The sequence below is a fragment of the Coregonus lavaretus genome (genome assembly GCF_964263955.1).
Source record: "Coregonus lavaretus genome assembly, chromosome: 17".
In the NCBI taxonomy this organism is placed as follows: Eukaryota; Metazoa; Chordata; class Actinopteri; order Salmoniformes; family Salmonidae; genus Coregonus; species Coregonus lavaretus.
In genome coordinates this window covers 19,658,610-19,673,707 of record NC_140004.1, presented here as the reverse complement: position 1 = coordinate 19,673,707, position 15,098 = coordinate 19,658,610, and the positions used below count along the sequence as shown (strand labels likewise).

The 15,098-nt window shown below is 41.2% G+C and overlaps 1 pseudogene across 1 annotated transcript; it reads right to left on the bottom strand.

Annotated features, from left to right (window-relative positions):
• Window positions 1–1,776: 1,776 nt before the first annotated feature.
• Window positions 1,777–13,080, bottom strand: LOC311145063 (sphingomyelin phosphodiesterase 4-like; annotated as a pseudogene). Its single transcript has 13 exons — window positions 13,028–13,080; window positions 11,021–11,123; window positions 10,862–10,921; window positions 8,428–8,571; window positions 8,279–8,366; window positions 8,029–8,105; window positions 7,769–7,933; window positions 7,497–7,645; window positions 7,161–7,377; window positions 2,375–2,495; window positions 2,160–2,293; window positions 1,875–1,962; window positions 1,777–1,787 (listed from the first exon to the last, which is right to left on the bottom strand). The product of its transcript is annotated as a sphingomyelin phosphodiesterase 4-like (transcript).
• Window positions 13,081–15,098: the final 2,018 nt, after the last annotated feature.

The following is a 15,098-nucleotide window of genomic DNA, read 5'->3' as shown; positions in this document are numbered from 1 at the left end:
GTTTGACAAATAAACATGTTCTTGCTCTTATCCATAATAATCTCATGTAGACTAGCCTACCCGCACTGTATCTGCAAGCTGTTGACTCTAGCGCAGGTGCAAAGACCGGAGTAGGCACATTTGCTATTTAACACAACCGTTTTTGTGACAACTATCCGTAGTGATGAAAATGCGATGGAAACACATTGAACTTTAGATTTTTATTCGATATGTGAAAAAGTACATTTTGTGTGCACTACGTAATCACGCACAGATTTGTATCCACAACAAGTTTGTTTGGTGAAACACACCACTGGTGGGAAAATGCTCAGATTTTCTTTATGTGGATTTTAGAATATTTGCATGGAAATCTGTCGCCAATTGGATGGAAACCTAGCTAGTAACGTATAAACCTAGTGATATTTGTTTGAGAAATCTGATATTGCTGTCTGTCTTGTAGGACAGTTGTACGGAGCTCCTGAAGCTGAAGATGATGTATGGCAATTATGTAGACCTATGACAATTGTGCCTTTCTTGTGACGCTGAAAATGAAAATAAATTGTTGCATCCTGTTATTGTCTGATTCCCATGCTCCACTCTTTGATGCAAAGAACCTGTGTTAAGTTTAGCTTAGTCCAGAGGACCTCACCTCCCGTATAAAAAAAGGTGGCGTAGTACGGCTACAGGAATAGGTGATTTATTGTTAAATCCACCACGTTACATTTGGTGTAGTCACTGCCTGACAATTTGACGTATTATGGCTACAGGAATTGTATATTTATCTTTAAATCCCCCACGTTACATTTTGCGTAGTTAGCAGGATTCTAACCTTGGCTGCCTGACACCGGTACTTGGCAACGGTGAGCTCCTGTCCAAATCGAGCACTGCCTAGTCATCCTTGTCACAGTCGGGCCCACCCAAGTGAAAATGATTCCGCCCTCATGGAAAATACATACTACCGACTGGGCAAAAACTGGTTGAATCAATGTTTCCACATAATTTAAACAACAAAAATTAAATGTGATGACGTTGAATCAACGTCAAACTGATTGGAATTGCAGAACGTCATCAACATCAGGAATTTCATATTTTTTTCACCCAACCTTTAACCTAAATCCAATGACAGGGTGACATTTCTTTGTGGATTTTACATTGAATTCAAGTTAGTTGACAACTCAACCAAATGTAAATCAAAATTAGACATTGAACTGACGTCTGTGCCCAGTGGGTAATTATCTGTCAGTTGAAGTTGGTGTGTTCAAAATACTTTTATTAGGTATAACACACACACATTTACACAGAGGAAAGTTTTTTACTTTCCCACATAGACAGTCATGCACAGTCCATTCAAAAAGTTGAATAAGAGGTGTACTGGCTAAATTGTCCAATATAATTGTCCCAATACAATTTCCATTCTAATCCTTTAGCCACAATGGAGAGTGGTGAAATGTTAGTCTTGATGCATACAAATCCAATGTCCAGAGTTTGATTCAAGTTGAAAAATAATCATACATTTATTTGTCGTTCTTCTGGATACAACAATGTCAAGAAAATTCTACCAAAATGAATTCTGATCATTAAAACTAAAGAAACAGCATGGTAAACATGGTCTGGTATGGTCAAAAGACTGTGTGCTGCCATTCCAGTCACTCCCCATAGGCCTTGGAGCATGTATGCCGTTTAACTGTATCCATTGGCCTGTAGAGGGGGTACACACACTTGACAGGGGATTAGTGACAAACAAAAACACAACAGAAATGCATCATGAATTGGAAACATACAAATATACATTATGACCTATTTGGCTCCTACAAGAGGGGGAATGAGTAATGTGTGATAACTGGCAAATGTGCGTTGCCACAGGTGGTAGTCCTGGCTTTGGTGTGCCACTGTACCCTTTACAGTAAAGGTGATAATGTAGTGTTGTCCCAGCCTTCCCAACAGGTTATGTTGTGAGCAAAGGTCATGCATGTGTCATTCAAGCTGCAGGACAAGATTCTCAAGTCATTTCATGTCTCCTAGCCTCGTCAAGAACCAGGCTTCCCTCCAAAAGAGGCGTGACAACAATGTGATTTTTGAGGTATGGCTACGCGAGACTACATGTCTCCCCGTACTACTACCAATCGTTAAATGTAGGTCTACTGTAAATGCCATATAAATGAATCATTATAGAAACATACAATTGCATGTTATTGATTAGTGTGGTGATCCAAAACATAACTTGCACCAAGACTGCATTTTCATAGCTTCTCACAGGCTGTTGCTGTGGGTCTCCTTGATACTCAATCTCAAATCTGCAAAGGCCATTGATAATCAGCAATAGAACACACTTACAGTTTACATTTACCTATTGCACTCTGTGCACATCATTTTTTATTACATTAGTTATTCTCACCTGCATTCTGCCAAGGTCTGTCAGGATCAGCCTGTTCTCACTCTGAATACAGTCAGGGAGCTGTTTGGATTCCTCCACTGACCCCATGTTCATCATCCTCTGAGATAGATGATCTGTGGAGCTACAAAACACCCAGTAGTGGAAAAAGTACCCAATTGTCATACTTGAGTAAAAGTAAAGATACAGTGGAGGGAAAAAAAGTATTTGATCCCCTGCTGATTTTGGACGTTTGCACACTGACAAAGACATGATCAGTCTATACTTTTAATGGTAGGTTTATTTGAACAGTGAGAGACAGAATAACAACAACAAAAATCCAGAAAAACGCATGTTATAAATGTAATAAATTGATTTGCATTTTAATGAGGGAAATGAGTATTTGACCCCTCTGCAAAACATGACTTAGTACTTGGTGGCAAAACCCTTGTTGGCAATCACAGAGGTCAGAAGTTTCTTGTAGTTGGCCACCAGGTTTGCACACATCTCAGGAGGGATTTGTTCCGCTCCTCTTTGCAGATCTTCTCCAAGTCATTAAGGTTTCGAGGCTGACGTTTGGCAACTCGAACCTTCAGCTCCCTCCACAGATTTTCTATGGGATTAAGGTCTGGAGACTGGCTAGGCCACTCCAGGACCTTAATGTGCTTCTTCTTGAGCCACTCCTTTGTTGCCTTGGCCGTGTGTTTTGGGTCATTGTCATGCTGGAATACCCATCCACGACCCATTTTCAATGCCCTGGCTGAGGGAAGGAGGTTCTCACCCAAGATTTGACAGTACATGGCCCCGTCCATCGTCCCTTTGATGCGGTGTAGTTGTCCTTTCCCCTTAGCAGAAAAACACCCCCAAAGCATAATGTTTCCACCTCCATGTTTGATGGTGGGGATGGTGTTCTTGGGGTCATAGGCAGCATTCCTCCTCCTCCAAACACGGCGAGTTGAGTTGCCAAAGAGCTCGATTTTGGTCTCATCTGATCACAACACTTTCACCTAGTTCTCCTCTGAATCATTCAGATGTTCATTGGCAAACTTCAGATGGCCCTGTATATGTGATTTCTTGAGCAGGGGGACCTTGTGAGCGCTGCAGGATTTCAGTCCTTCACGGCGTAGTGTGTTACCAATTGTTTTCTTGGTGACTATGGTCCCAGCTGCCTTGAGATCATTGACAAGATCCTCCCATGTAGTTCTGGGCTGATTCCTCACCGTTCTCATGATCATTGCAACTCCACAAGGTGAGATCTTGCATGGAGCCCCAGGCTGAGGGAGATTGACAGTTATTTTGTGTTTCTTCCATTTGCGAATAATCGCACCAACTGTTGTCACCTTCTCACCAAGCTGCTTGGCGATGGTCTTGTAGCCCATTCCAGCCTTGTGTAGGTCTACAATCTTGTCCCTGACATCCTTGGAGAGCTCTTTGGTCTTGGCCATGGTGGAGAGTTTGGAATCTGATTGATTGATTGCTTCTGTGGACAGGTGTCTTTTATACAGGTAACAAGCTGAGATTAGGAGCACTCCCTTTAATCTCAGCTCGTTACCTGTATAAAAGACACGTGGGAGCCAGAAATCTTTCTGATTGAGATGGGGTCAAATACTTATTTCCCTCATTAAAATGCAAATCAATTTATAACATTTTTGACATGCGTTTTTCTGGATTTTTTTGTTGTTATTCTGTCTCTCACTGTTCAAATAAACCTACCATTAAAATTGTAGACTGATAATTTCTTTGTCAGTGGGCAAACGTACAAAATCAATTACTTTTTTCCCTCACTGTACCTTAATAGAAATTGACTCAAGTAAAAGGGAAAGTCGCCCAGTAAATTACTACTTGAGTAAAAGTCTGAAAGTATTTGGTTTTAAATATACTTAAGTATCAAAAGTAAATGTAATTGTTAACATATATTTAAGTATCAAAAGTAAAAGTTTAAATAATTTCAAACTCCTTATATTACAGTTTTTTACGATTGCTTACACACTAAAATTAAACTTTTCCCACAATTAGCAAAACCTTACACTCAAGGAGCAAAACTCAAGGCTAGATTTGCACAACTGTAAGCACATTGTCAGCTTCACACTATTTACAAAACATTACACACAGTGATTTGCAAAACACTAAACACACTTGTATACATCAGACACAGAAGTATATCATGATGTCACTTCCTTGCAATTACAAAGCACTGACTGTCAAATTACCACACCTATGAGCCAATCTGTTAAACACAGCCATCAGGTGCACAAACACATGATTGCTAAATTGTAGACACACCAATCAGGTTTAAGCACTATAAAAATGCAGCAGGTAGGTTCACCTGCCTTCAACCAAAATGGAAGGAGTCAGAAGAAGAGTGAGGGTGAGAGGAGGAGTACACAGAGGAGGAGGAGGAGGAGGAGGAGGAGGAGGCGGCAAAGGCCGAGCCAGAGGTCGAGGAAGACCTGAAGCAGGAGGAGAACGTGCACAAAGAAGAAGAGGACCAAACTTATCAAATGACATTCGTGCAACACTAGTGGACCATGTTGTGAACCAAGGATTGACGCTGAGGGAGGCTGGACTGAGAGTTCAGCCAAATCTTAGCAGATATACAGTGTCATCTGTCATACAGACTTTTTGACAGGAAAACAGGTAAAATAAGATCTGTCTACAGTTACAGTAATCAGCCACTTATTGTATGCACCATATCAGCACTTGTGATACCCCTTCCTGTGACATTGTACAGTAAGTTACATGTATTATTATCTACATAGGATTGAGGGTCGGGAACGACAAGGAGGAAGGGGGCCCATATTCACGCAAGAACAAGAGAGAGAGATAATAAACATGGTTTTGGCCAATAATGCTATCAGGCTCAGAGAACTACAGGCCAACATTATCGGTGACCATGCCATTTTCAATAATGTCCATCAGGTCTCTCAGTCAACACTGGCACGCATCCTGAAAAGACATCAGGTTCAAATGAAACAACTTTACAGAGTGCCTTGTGAGCAGAATTCAGAGAGGGTCAAACGGCTGCAGCATGAGTATGTGGAGGTTTGTATTGTTCACTTTAGCACTGTGATGTTGCACACTGCACACATGACTTTTTTACATTGACTGTATACTAGACCTATCCTGAACTACACAATCTTGTCTTTCACTGTATTTCAGAGAGTTTTGCAGATGGATGCTGAGGAAATCCTGCATGAATTCATATATATTGATGAGGCAGGGTTCAACCTCACAAAAGCAAGAAGGAGAGGCAGAAATATCATTGACCACAGGGCTATAATCAATGTCCCAGGGCAACGTGGGGGTAACATCACCCTTTGCGCTGCCATTTCACAGCATGCGGTTCTCCTCCGTCATGCCAAAATGGGCCCTTACAACACACCTCACATTCTCGCATTTTTGGACCGATTGCACCACATCGTCACAGCAGGTAATGAAATGCACCAGATGCAATACACTGTCATCTGGGACAATGTGTCATTCCACCGCTCTGCTTTGGTCCAGAACTGGTTTCAACACCATCCACAGTTGACAGTACTATACCTTCCACCATACTCTCCGTTTCTAAACCCTATCGAATAGTTTTTCTCTGCATGGCGGTGGAAGGTTTACGATCTCCAGCCCCAGGCTCAGGTACCCCTCATTCAGGCCATGGAGGACGCCTGTGACCAAGTCGACGCCGCAGCTGTGCAAGGATGGATTCGACATTCAAGACGGTTCTTCCCGCGTTGTCTTGCTAATGAGGATATTGCTTGTGATGTTGATGAAATTCTCTGGCCAGATCCAGCTAGGCGAAGAGATAATGTATAGTATGTTTACTGTAGTATTTTCTGTACAATATTGTCTGTTTTTTTCAGATTATTTTTTATGTTTGTTGTTGTTATTTACTGTAATTGTAACTTGTACTGGATACAGTATTTTACATTTGTCTGTTTGCTGAGCTAACAGTGTTATGCACACTACTGTAGTAGCATGAAAACTGGGACATGTTTTGTTGTGATTCTCCATGTTGACTGATTTGGGTGTATGGAGAGAAATAAATGATATTTTCCTCAGTCTGCAGCATTGGTCTTGTGTAGTGTTTGTATAGTTGCACTTTCTCTGTGTACTTCATTTACAGTACTCTAATCACTGAGAATTAGACTTGCTAAAAGTGTTTTAGGTTAGCAACAGCAGTGTGTAACTGGTTCAAAAAGATTGAAGTCATATGAAATGTGTGTTTCGTATGGTAACAAAATATTGTTTTTATTAAGTCGTGTATAGTTTTGACAAAAGTGTTCCATTTTGCAAATGATCTGAAGTGTTGTGCTACTTTGGTGTAGTGTTTTGACAAACCGGGCCCTGTTTTCAAAATTGTGCTTAAACAATTGAAAAAAACTGTAAGCAAACCAAAGGGCTTGAATTTTACCGAAAGCCAGGGGTACGCTCTAGCACTCAGACATAATTTACAAACTAAGCATTTGTATTTAGTGAGTGTGCCAGATCATAGGCAGTAGGGATGATCAGGGATGTTCTTTTGATAAGTGCTTGAATTGGACCATTTTTCTGTCCTGCTAAGCACTCAAAATGTAACGAGTACTTTTGGGTGTCAGGGAAAATGTATGGAGTAAAAAGTATATTTTCTATAGAAATGTGAAGTAAAAGTAGTCAAAAATATGAACAGTAAAGTACAGATACACAAAAAAACGACTTAAGTAAAAATACTTTAAAGTACTTTACACCACTGAAAACACAAACTGATGTGAGACGTATCACTTTAACATTGGTTACTACTTCTTGATAATAATCAATGTCATACATTCATCTTCTCATTTCAAAAACCTCATTGAGGTGGTCTTCAGCTTTTTTTAGTAGCTCCACTGTCTTCATGTCAGACTTGGTCATGTCATTTGCCCCATTTTCTGAGTTGGTTTTAAGAATCGACCTAATCCAGGAACAGAGGAACTGACCAACTGATGCATTGGCTGGCTGATCCAACGTTGTTTTTGCAGTTGGACCTGCATTAGTCTCTGGACCAGTTTCAGCACCTACAGTACAATGTTCAGAATATAGGAAAGCATTTGTGATCACTCTCTATATTTGGTAGATTGCAGTACCCTCAGTCAAATGGTCTTTCCTGTCATTCGCTTGTTCTTGTTGGACTTACATGAGCTCGCATTTCTATCCCAAACATCTGTAGTTCCTTATTATGGATGTCTTGGGTAGGGGGCAGGGTACCTTTCTCAGTAGGCTGCACCTGAAATGCCATCAGGGTGGATGGGATGAGGGGACCCTGATGCAATAGCACATTTTCTCCTGTAAACCAAATTAATAATACATTTTAAATAATGTGGGGAATGTTTCTCTTCAGGCTAGGCCTAAATGTTGTTCATTGTGATGAAGTCACAGGGCCTTTTAATTAAGAATAATTGTGGTTACCATTTTCAATAAATTCTGAAAGACTCGATTGGGCAAATACTTTTGCCATCCTGAAAACCATGGTTGCATTGTCGATGTTGAGAAGGTCGACATGTGCAAATCTTTTTAAGAAGCAGCGGAATAGCTCTGTGTACATGAGAATATTATCCTGAATAAAAGAGGCACCTAAGAGACAGACAGCTTTATGTTAGCAAACGTCCCCTTCAACCCACTGCTCCATGTGAATTATAACACTATTGATCAGGTTCAAAATATCTTACCATTTGTCTTTACTCTCACTGTAGACATGCTTTTGGTATCTCCATGGCTGGATGTAACTAAGCAACGTCTCCAAAACCTGTAGTGAGAAATGGCTAATTCAAAACCACTTCTCTTATACAGTACATCCACCCACAACTCCCACAGTAGGATATCTTCCCAAAAAGTAGTTAAAACACTTAACATTAGGCAATAAAATGCCAAAATGTCAAAGACAAAACAAATGTAAATCCAATGTAGAACTGCAATCACTGCTCTGAAGGACATCTCCATAGGCCAGTCTTTGAAGCAGTGCAGCAAGAGAAGGTACAACCTCTGTACATATTGTGATGTGACATCTCTGGGTTTCAATAACAACATATCATCATCATCATGACATTGTATAAAGCACTAAAGTTTACCTTTCAACATCTTCTGAGAGATAGGTTTGTGAGTAGGCAGAGGGTAAGACATCTCTGGTTTCGTTTTGTGCTCCCAGAGAGGGCATGCAGGTCCTTCACCAGGAGTCTCACCACCAGTATGTGCTCTTCTATGATGACAGACCCCTGCAGGTTTGCAGACAAGTGCTCATCAATAAAACACAGCATTTTTAAAACCATTAGAATTCAAAAGGCACTAGCACATCTGAGCTATCTTTTTGGCTGGTGCATGGTCACAGTTGAATAAGATGAGAAAAAGCACCCCCATTTAAACAACCTTATCTCAACATGAAAATGAATACATTTGCTGCAAATGTGCCATACTTCCATGCCTGTACGTTTTGCCGAAATTTACACAAACCTAAAACACAACAAGGCAATTATCCAGGCAGACCAGTGGTTGCAGGAATAGGCTCAATGCTAGAGCCATTGTCGAACTTTGTAGACTATTTTATTAAATATCATGTGCAAGCATTACCATCATATGTGAAAGACTCTATAGACTTCATAAACATGATCTCACCAATAACGGGATTAACAGAAGACTGTATTTTGGTCACATTAGACGTCGAGAGTCTATATACCAGCATTCCCCATACGGGGGGCTGGCAGTCCTTGCTCACTATTTGAGAGACGGAGATACTAACAAATACCCACCAACAAACTTTATTTTAGAGCTGGCTGAATATGTTTTGACGTATAACTATTTCAGGTTTGATGAATACTACCTCCAAACGAATGGAACATCGATGGGCTCCACATTCGCTCTGAGCTATGCTAACCTTCATGTGGGTCATTCTGAAGAAAGTTTTGTTAACAATAAAAACGAAAACCCATTTTTGAATAAAGTCCTGAAGTGGTACTGATATATTGACGACATTTATTGCATATGGGGAGGAACAGGAGAAGAGCTGTCAGACTTTATGGCATTACTCAATGACATTGACACCAATTTCAAATTCACTATTGAATGTGACACTAAACGTGTTCATTACCTCGATATGTGGATTGAGAAATCAAATGGAACCATGTTTACAACTCTGTATAGAAAAGAAACGGACAGAAATACTATATTACAGGGGGACACCGTCCACCCTGAGCCATTAAAAAGAAGACTTCCAAGAAGCCCGTTTTTCAGACTGCGCCGTATATGCCACTCCACAGAGAACTATCTAGAAAATGCAGCGGAGATGCGCAATAGGTTTCTAAGAGGCTACTCTCCACAATGTGTGGATGAATCTCTTAATTTGGCATTAGGGAAAACACGAGATTGAGCTGCTACAAAAAAAGACCCACTAGAGCTAAAGAACACTCTGTAATGTTCACCACCACAAATACTTTGAACTCGCGCAAAGTGGGAGATGCTGTCAAGAAACACTGGCATGTTTTATCATCGGACACATCTTATTGTATATAGGAGAGGATGCAATTTACGCGATAAATTGGTTCATGCCAACTGCCAGCCACAAAAGAAAATGAGCCAGGCTCTTTTACGCCCTCTTCCGAATGGTAGCTATAAATGCAGAGGTTGCGCACATTGCAACAATATAATGAAGTGTGAATATGTCTGCCACCCACATAAAGGAAAACGCTTCCAAATAAATGACATTATTATGTGCTCCACCACCCATGTTATCTACATGATTAAGTCCATGTGGGCTGGGCTGTGTTATGTAGGTAAAACCTCTCGTTCTCTCAAACAGGGAATTAGTAAACATAAAAGTTCAATCAGGAGAAACGACAGGGATTATCCAGTCGCAGTACATTTTAATGACCAAAAACCTGACATTTCTAACGTCAGATTTTGTGGCATAGAGAAAGTAAACATATTAGACAGGGGAGGTGACTCTGAGCAAAATATAATGCTTTGGATTTTCACACTCCAGACATTATTTCCTAAAGGTCTTTTAATGATGAAATGCCTATGTATGTTATGTTGTACATGTAAACATTAATTAATGCCACCACTTCAGATTACTCTGACGTTTTTCTTGCGCTGTGCCCAAAGATTTATGAAGGCTTGCTTGGTGGGTCGATGTCCTCACTGTGGTTTTACAGACGTGTTTACAGACGTGTTTAATACGTTTTATGTACACACTTTCTTCGAATATTTAAGAAATGCACATTGTTATATTTGGTAACACTTACTCATTTTCCCTCGACTCAAACCCCATTCGATGCCTTGAACGGATGTCCGTGGTGCTGTCTACATAAGTGTGCTAATAAATAAAAAAAACTTACAAAAACTCTTGAGGAAGGCCTTAAGGCCGATACATAAAGTTTATTAAAGAGCAGTGGTACTAGCAATAGCAGTGTGCATGTTTCTTATTTTTTCTCAAAACCATTACAATACAAATGTGAATAAAAGTGCATGTTAGTCATGAAGAATGAGTCATCGAAGGAAGGTAGAAAATATGTCATTGAGCTTCTGGTGTGTCTCCAAAGGGAAATGTATTAGCCATATCTCCAGAAATATCTAAAGCAGGGACAATGACTCAGCAACTGCACCAAAGTTGTGAGACAACCCAAGATTGCTGTATTAAAATTGTCTCAGTCCAACCCAGATATATTTTACTCGACTGTAGCATTGTCTCCAGATCCCCTGATTGGTTGTCTCAGTATTAACAGGGCACTGGCGTTTGAACAGGCCTTTGCTCGTTTCACTATTTGTAGAGGACCTGCGGAACCATCAAAACAAGCAAATATTATATTTCATATTTGTCTTACATTAATAGATGATGTGCTGGTCTTATTGCATTGTGAAAGGCATAGGCTGGCTATACCTGGAACGTGTGAGGTCAAGGTGCTTTCTGGAGGGAGGAAGTGTTTCATACACTGCTCAAAAAAATAAAGGGAACACTAAAATAACACATCCTAGATCTGAATGAATTAAATAATCTTATTAAATACTTTTTTCTTTACATAGTTGAATGTGCTGACAACAAAATCACACAAAAATTATCAATGGAAATCAAATGTATCAACCCATGGAGGTCTGGATTTGGAGTCACCCTCAAAATTAAAGTGGAAACCACACTACAGGCTGATCCAACTTTGATGTAATGTCCTTAAAACAAGTCAAAATGAGGCTCAGTAGTGTGTGTGGCCTCCACGTGCCTGTATGACCTCCCAACAACACCTGGCCATGCTCCTGATGAGGTGGCGGATGGTCTCCTGAGGGATCTCCTCCCAGACCTGGACTAAAGCATCCGCCAATGTGACAGGTTAAAGGACATATTCATAGCCTGTTATATACTAAAAAGTATTAGTAAGTTCATGGTATGTAAGGATCTTAAAATATCTAAGGTTAAAAAGATCATGCATCCAGTACTAGTTCATAGAGATTGATAAAATTCATAAATGTGTTAAAATCCGTCAAGTGTAAAAGGGTAAATATTGTAAGAGGAATGTGTAAACGTTATATTGACTACTTTATTTTGTGGTGCCTAGTTTAAGGGTAAAAGTGTTAATCTGTGATCTACTAAATGCTCTTAATCTATGAGCCTGAGATCGATTGCTCTGGTCTCCACCCAACTTTCTGGGGAAATCGCGGTCTTTTTCTCATTACACTAAAGTTTTCAGTGAGGAAACAACTGCGTCACTTTCGTGATTATTTCTCCCCTTTTTCAGGTACGTTATTGATATAAAACGAGTTAATTTGAATGTAATAACTTGCTAACATGTCAAGAGAGTTTAAGGTATGTGTTAGTAACATCTTGAGTAAGTTAGAGTTAAGTTGAAGGGAGTACTAGGTGCGTGTGTGAGTGAAACCTGCTTGGTTGCAGCGAAATAGCTTCGTACTGAGAGTAGCTGCCATTTTATGCTAATTGTGAATGAACATGTGCGCTGTTAATAATATATTTGGGGTTATTTGTATAATGTGTTTCGAATACTTTGTTGACATGGTTGATAAATGTAGTTATGGGTTACTGAGCTAAAGCTACTTTGTGTTTGACAGTTATATTGAAACATTTGTATATGTTTTAGTGAATTACAGTTTATGCTGTTGTGACTTGAATAAGCTTTGTACCCTACAAAACTCTGGTTCCTGTAGATCTGTTGTTCTGTAAAATGTGGTATTTTTGTAAAAAGATTACACTAAAGTTTTCAGTGAGGAAACATAACTGCGTCACTTTCGTGATTATTTCTCCCCTTTTTCAGGGGCGTAACATTTTGGAGGCACCGCTGAGATTGCTGCTCAGATGTCCGGCTTCCACATCCTGGTCGCTGAATTCCGAGCCAACTAAATCCCTACATAACAACCCAGGCAGGCTGCAGTGAGGAAAGTGTTGCTGTTCGAGGGGAGCTGGAAGTTGGTGGTTAAGTACGTGTCAACTGAGGCCGTTGAGAGACCATCAGAGACAGTAAGGACCATCTAATTCAGAGTCAACTCCTGCACAGTAAAGGTTCCTCCTGTCCTGTCAACATGACAACCGCCTTGGAAGAACTACAGGAAGAGGTAGTAGGAGAATTGCACACCCTGACTAAAGACAAGTTACTAGACGTATGTGATTTCCTTGACATATCAGGCGAACAGAGAAGAGTTATTCAAGACAAATCCCGCATATCACTGATGACTCACATTATGATGTTCCTTGAAAGAGAGGAAGTTGCAGAGTTAGAAGATGGCGGCATGTCGGAATTATTGTTACTTAAAGACAAAATGACGGAGATGATCAGTGGCATAGATAGCAAGACAGGGCAAACTGACCATGATATTGAAACAGCCAGAACACATCACAGAATAGAGGGACTGAGAACTGTAACCCCACAACAAGGGGTGGGAACTGAGCAGAGTACTGCAGACAAAGCCAGTGATTCTCTGCGCCAGCCCCAACCCCCTGCCCATCTTCAGAGGAGCATGCAGCTCTCACCCAGTGCACAGCCCGGCTCATACTGGCGCAAAGAGTTAAAAATGTCTGGGCAGATAGGTGAACCGGGCCAGAAAGATAAACTGACTTTTTCCAGCCTTGCCCATCAGATTGAGAATGGACTTAACAGAGGCTATCCTGAGGTAGAAATAGTAGACGCAGTAATCAGGGCTATTTCTCCAGGCTCACAGCTACGCAGCTACTTGGAAGGTAAACCCCAGCTAACTCTTCCCACACTTAGATGCATCCTGCGTTCCCACTTCCAAGAGAAGAGTGCAACAGAGCTTTACAAACAGCTAGCTTCAGAAGCACAGCATAGCAAGGAGACCCCTCAAAGCTTCCTGATGCGCGTCTTAGATTTGAGGCAGAAAGTACTATTTGCGTCCCAGGAGTCAGAATCAGGGCTTAAGTATGACCCTGCTCTAGTCCAGCGCATGTGTTTACACACAGTCCTTACAGGTCTCCAGAGTGACAGTATCAGGATAGACATGCAGCCTCTCCTGCTTGATAGCGAAACATCAGATGAGGTTTTGCTAGAGAAGCTTAACATTGCTTGTGCTAATGAGATAGAAAGACGAAACAAAAAGCGTTTTAATGCCCCACAGCCTGCTACAACTGTAAGTGTAGTCCAGTTAGAAGATACGCCATCTGCAAAGTGTACTGTGAAGGAAGCCAAAGCTAAGATACCCGCAGAACTGTTAACAGAGTTAGCTGAACTTAAGACAGGTGTAGCTTCCCTAAAAGGTCTCAGTGCAGAGATTGCTCAGATTAAGGAGACATTACAGCAGCCTATGTTTCAGTCATCGCCTTATGCCCATGCCCCACTTCCAGTTAGGAGGCCAGATAGGGACCCCCAGCCACCTGTTTCCCAGCAGCAGTATTACAGCAACTACAGTCAGCCCCAAGCACCTGACCCTGCGCAGTATCAATATGCACCTAACCTGTATACCAACCGCTCTGCTCAAGCTCCAAGGAGGTGTTTTGTCTGCCAGCAGGCCAGAACAGATGCACGCTGCACACACTGCTTCCGATGTGGGAGTGGAGAACATTTTCAAGCTGGATGTAAAATCCGGGGAGTCAGACCATCCAAAGAGGCCCCTTTAAACGGGGAAGGGTTACCGCTGAGGGACAAGTGTTAACCGTAGCTACCAAACAGTCCCAGAAATGTGCAAATTGTGCCAGAGAAGATTCATTTGAGAACCTGAAACAATGTTCATCATGTAAAGAGACACTGTACTGTTCCAAAGGATGTCAAAACCAACATTGGACTAAACATAAGGAAAAATGCACTCACCTGAAAATTGACTCTACCTGTGAAAAGCTTTCCTGTACAGAAGAAAATGCCCACTCTTTACCATCCCTAGCTCAAGGTTGCCACCCCCATAAGGTCACCTCGCTAGTCGGTAGACAGTGCCTTGTTGAGTGTCACCTGAATCGCCACCACCTCCAAGCTCTATGGGACACAGGCTCTCAGGTATCGGTCATTGATGAACGATGGAAAGCGGAATCTCTCCCAAACGCAAGGCTGAGGGATGTTTCAGAAATTCTGGACTCACCTGATGATCTAAGATTGACGGCAGCAAATGGGACTGAAATGCCGTACCTGGGATGGATTGAAACAACTTTTCGGCTAGCCTCTGAAACTGACCAAACGAAGGAACTGATCATCCCAGTGCTGGTAATGAAAGGCTGTCACCTATCTCATCCCATCATAGGTTTCAATGTTATTGAGCACATCCTGACAATGACCGAAAAGACTAAACGGTACAGTACAGTGAAAAA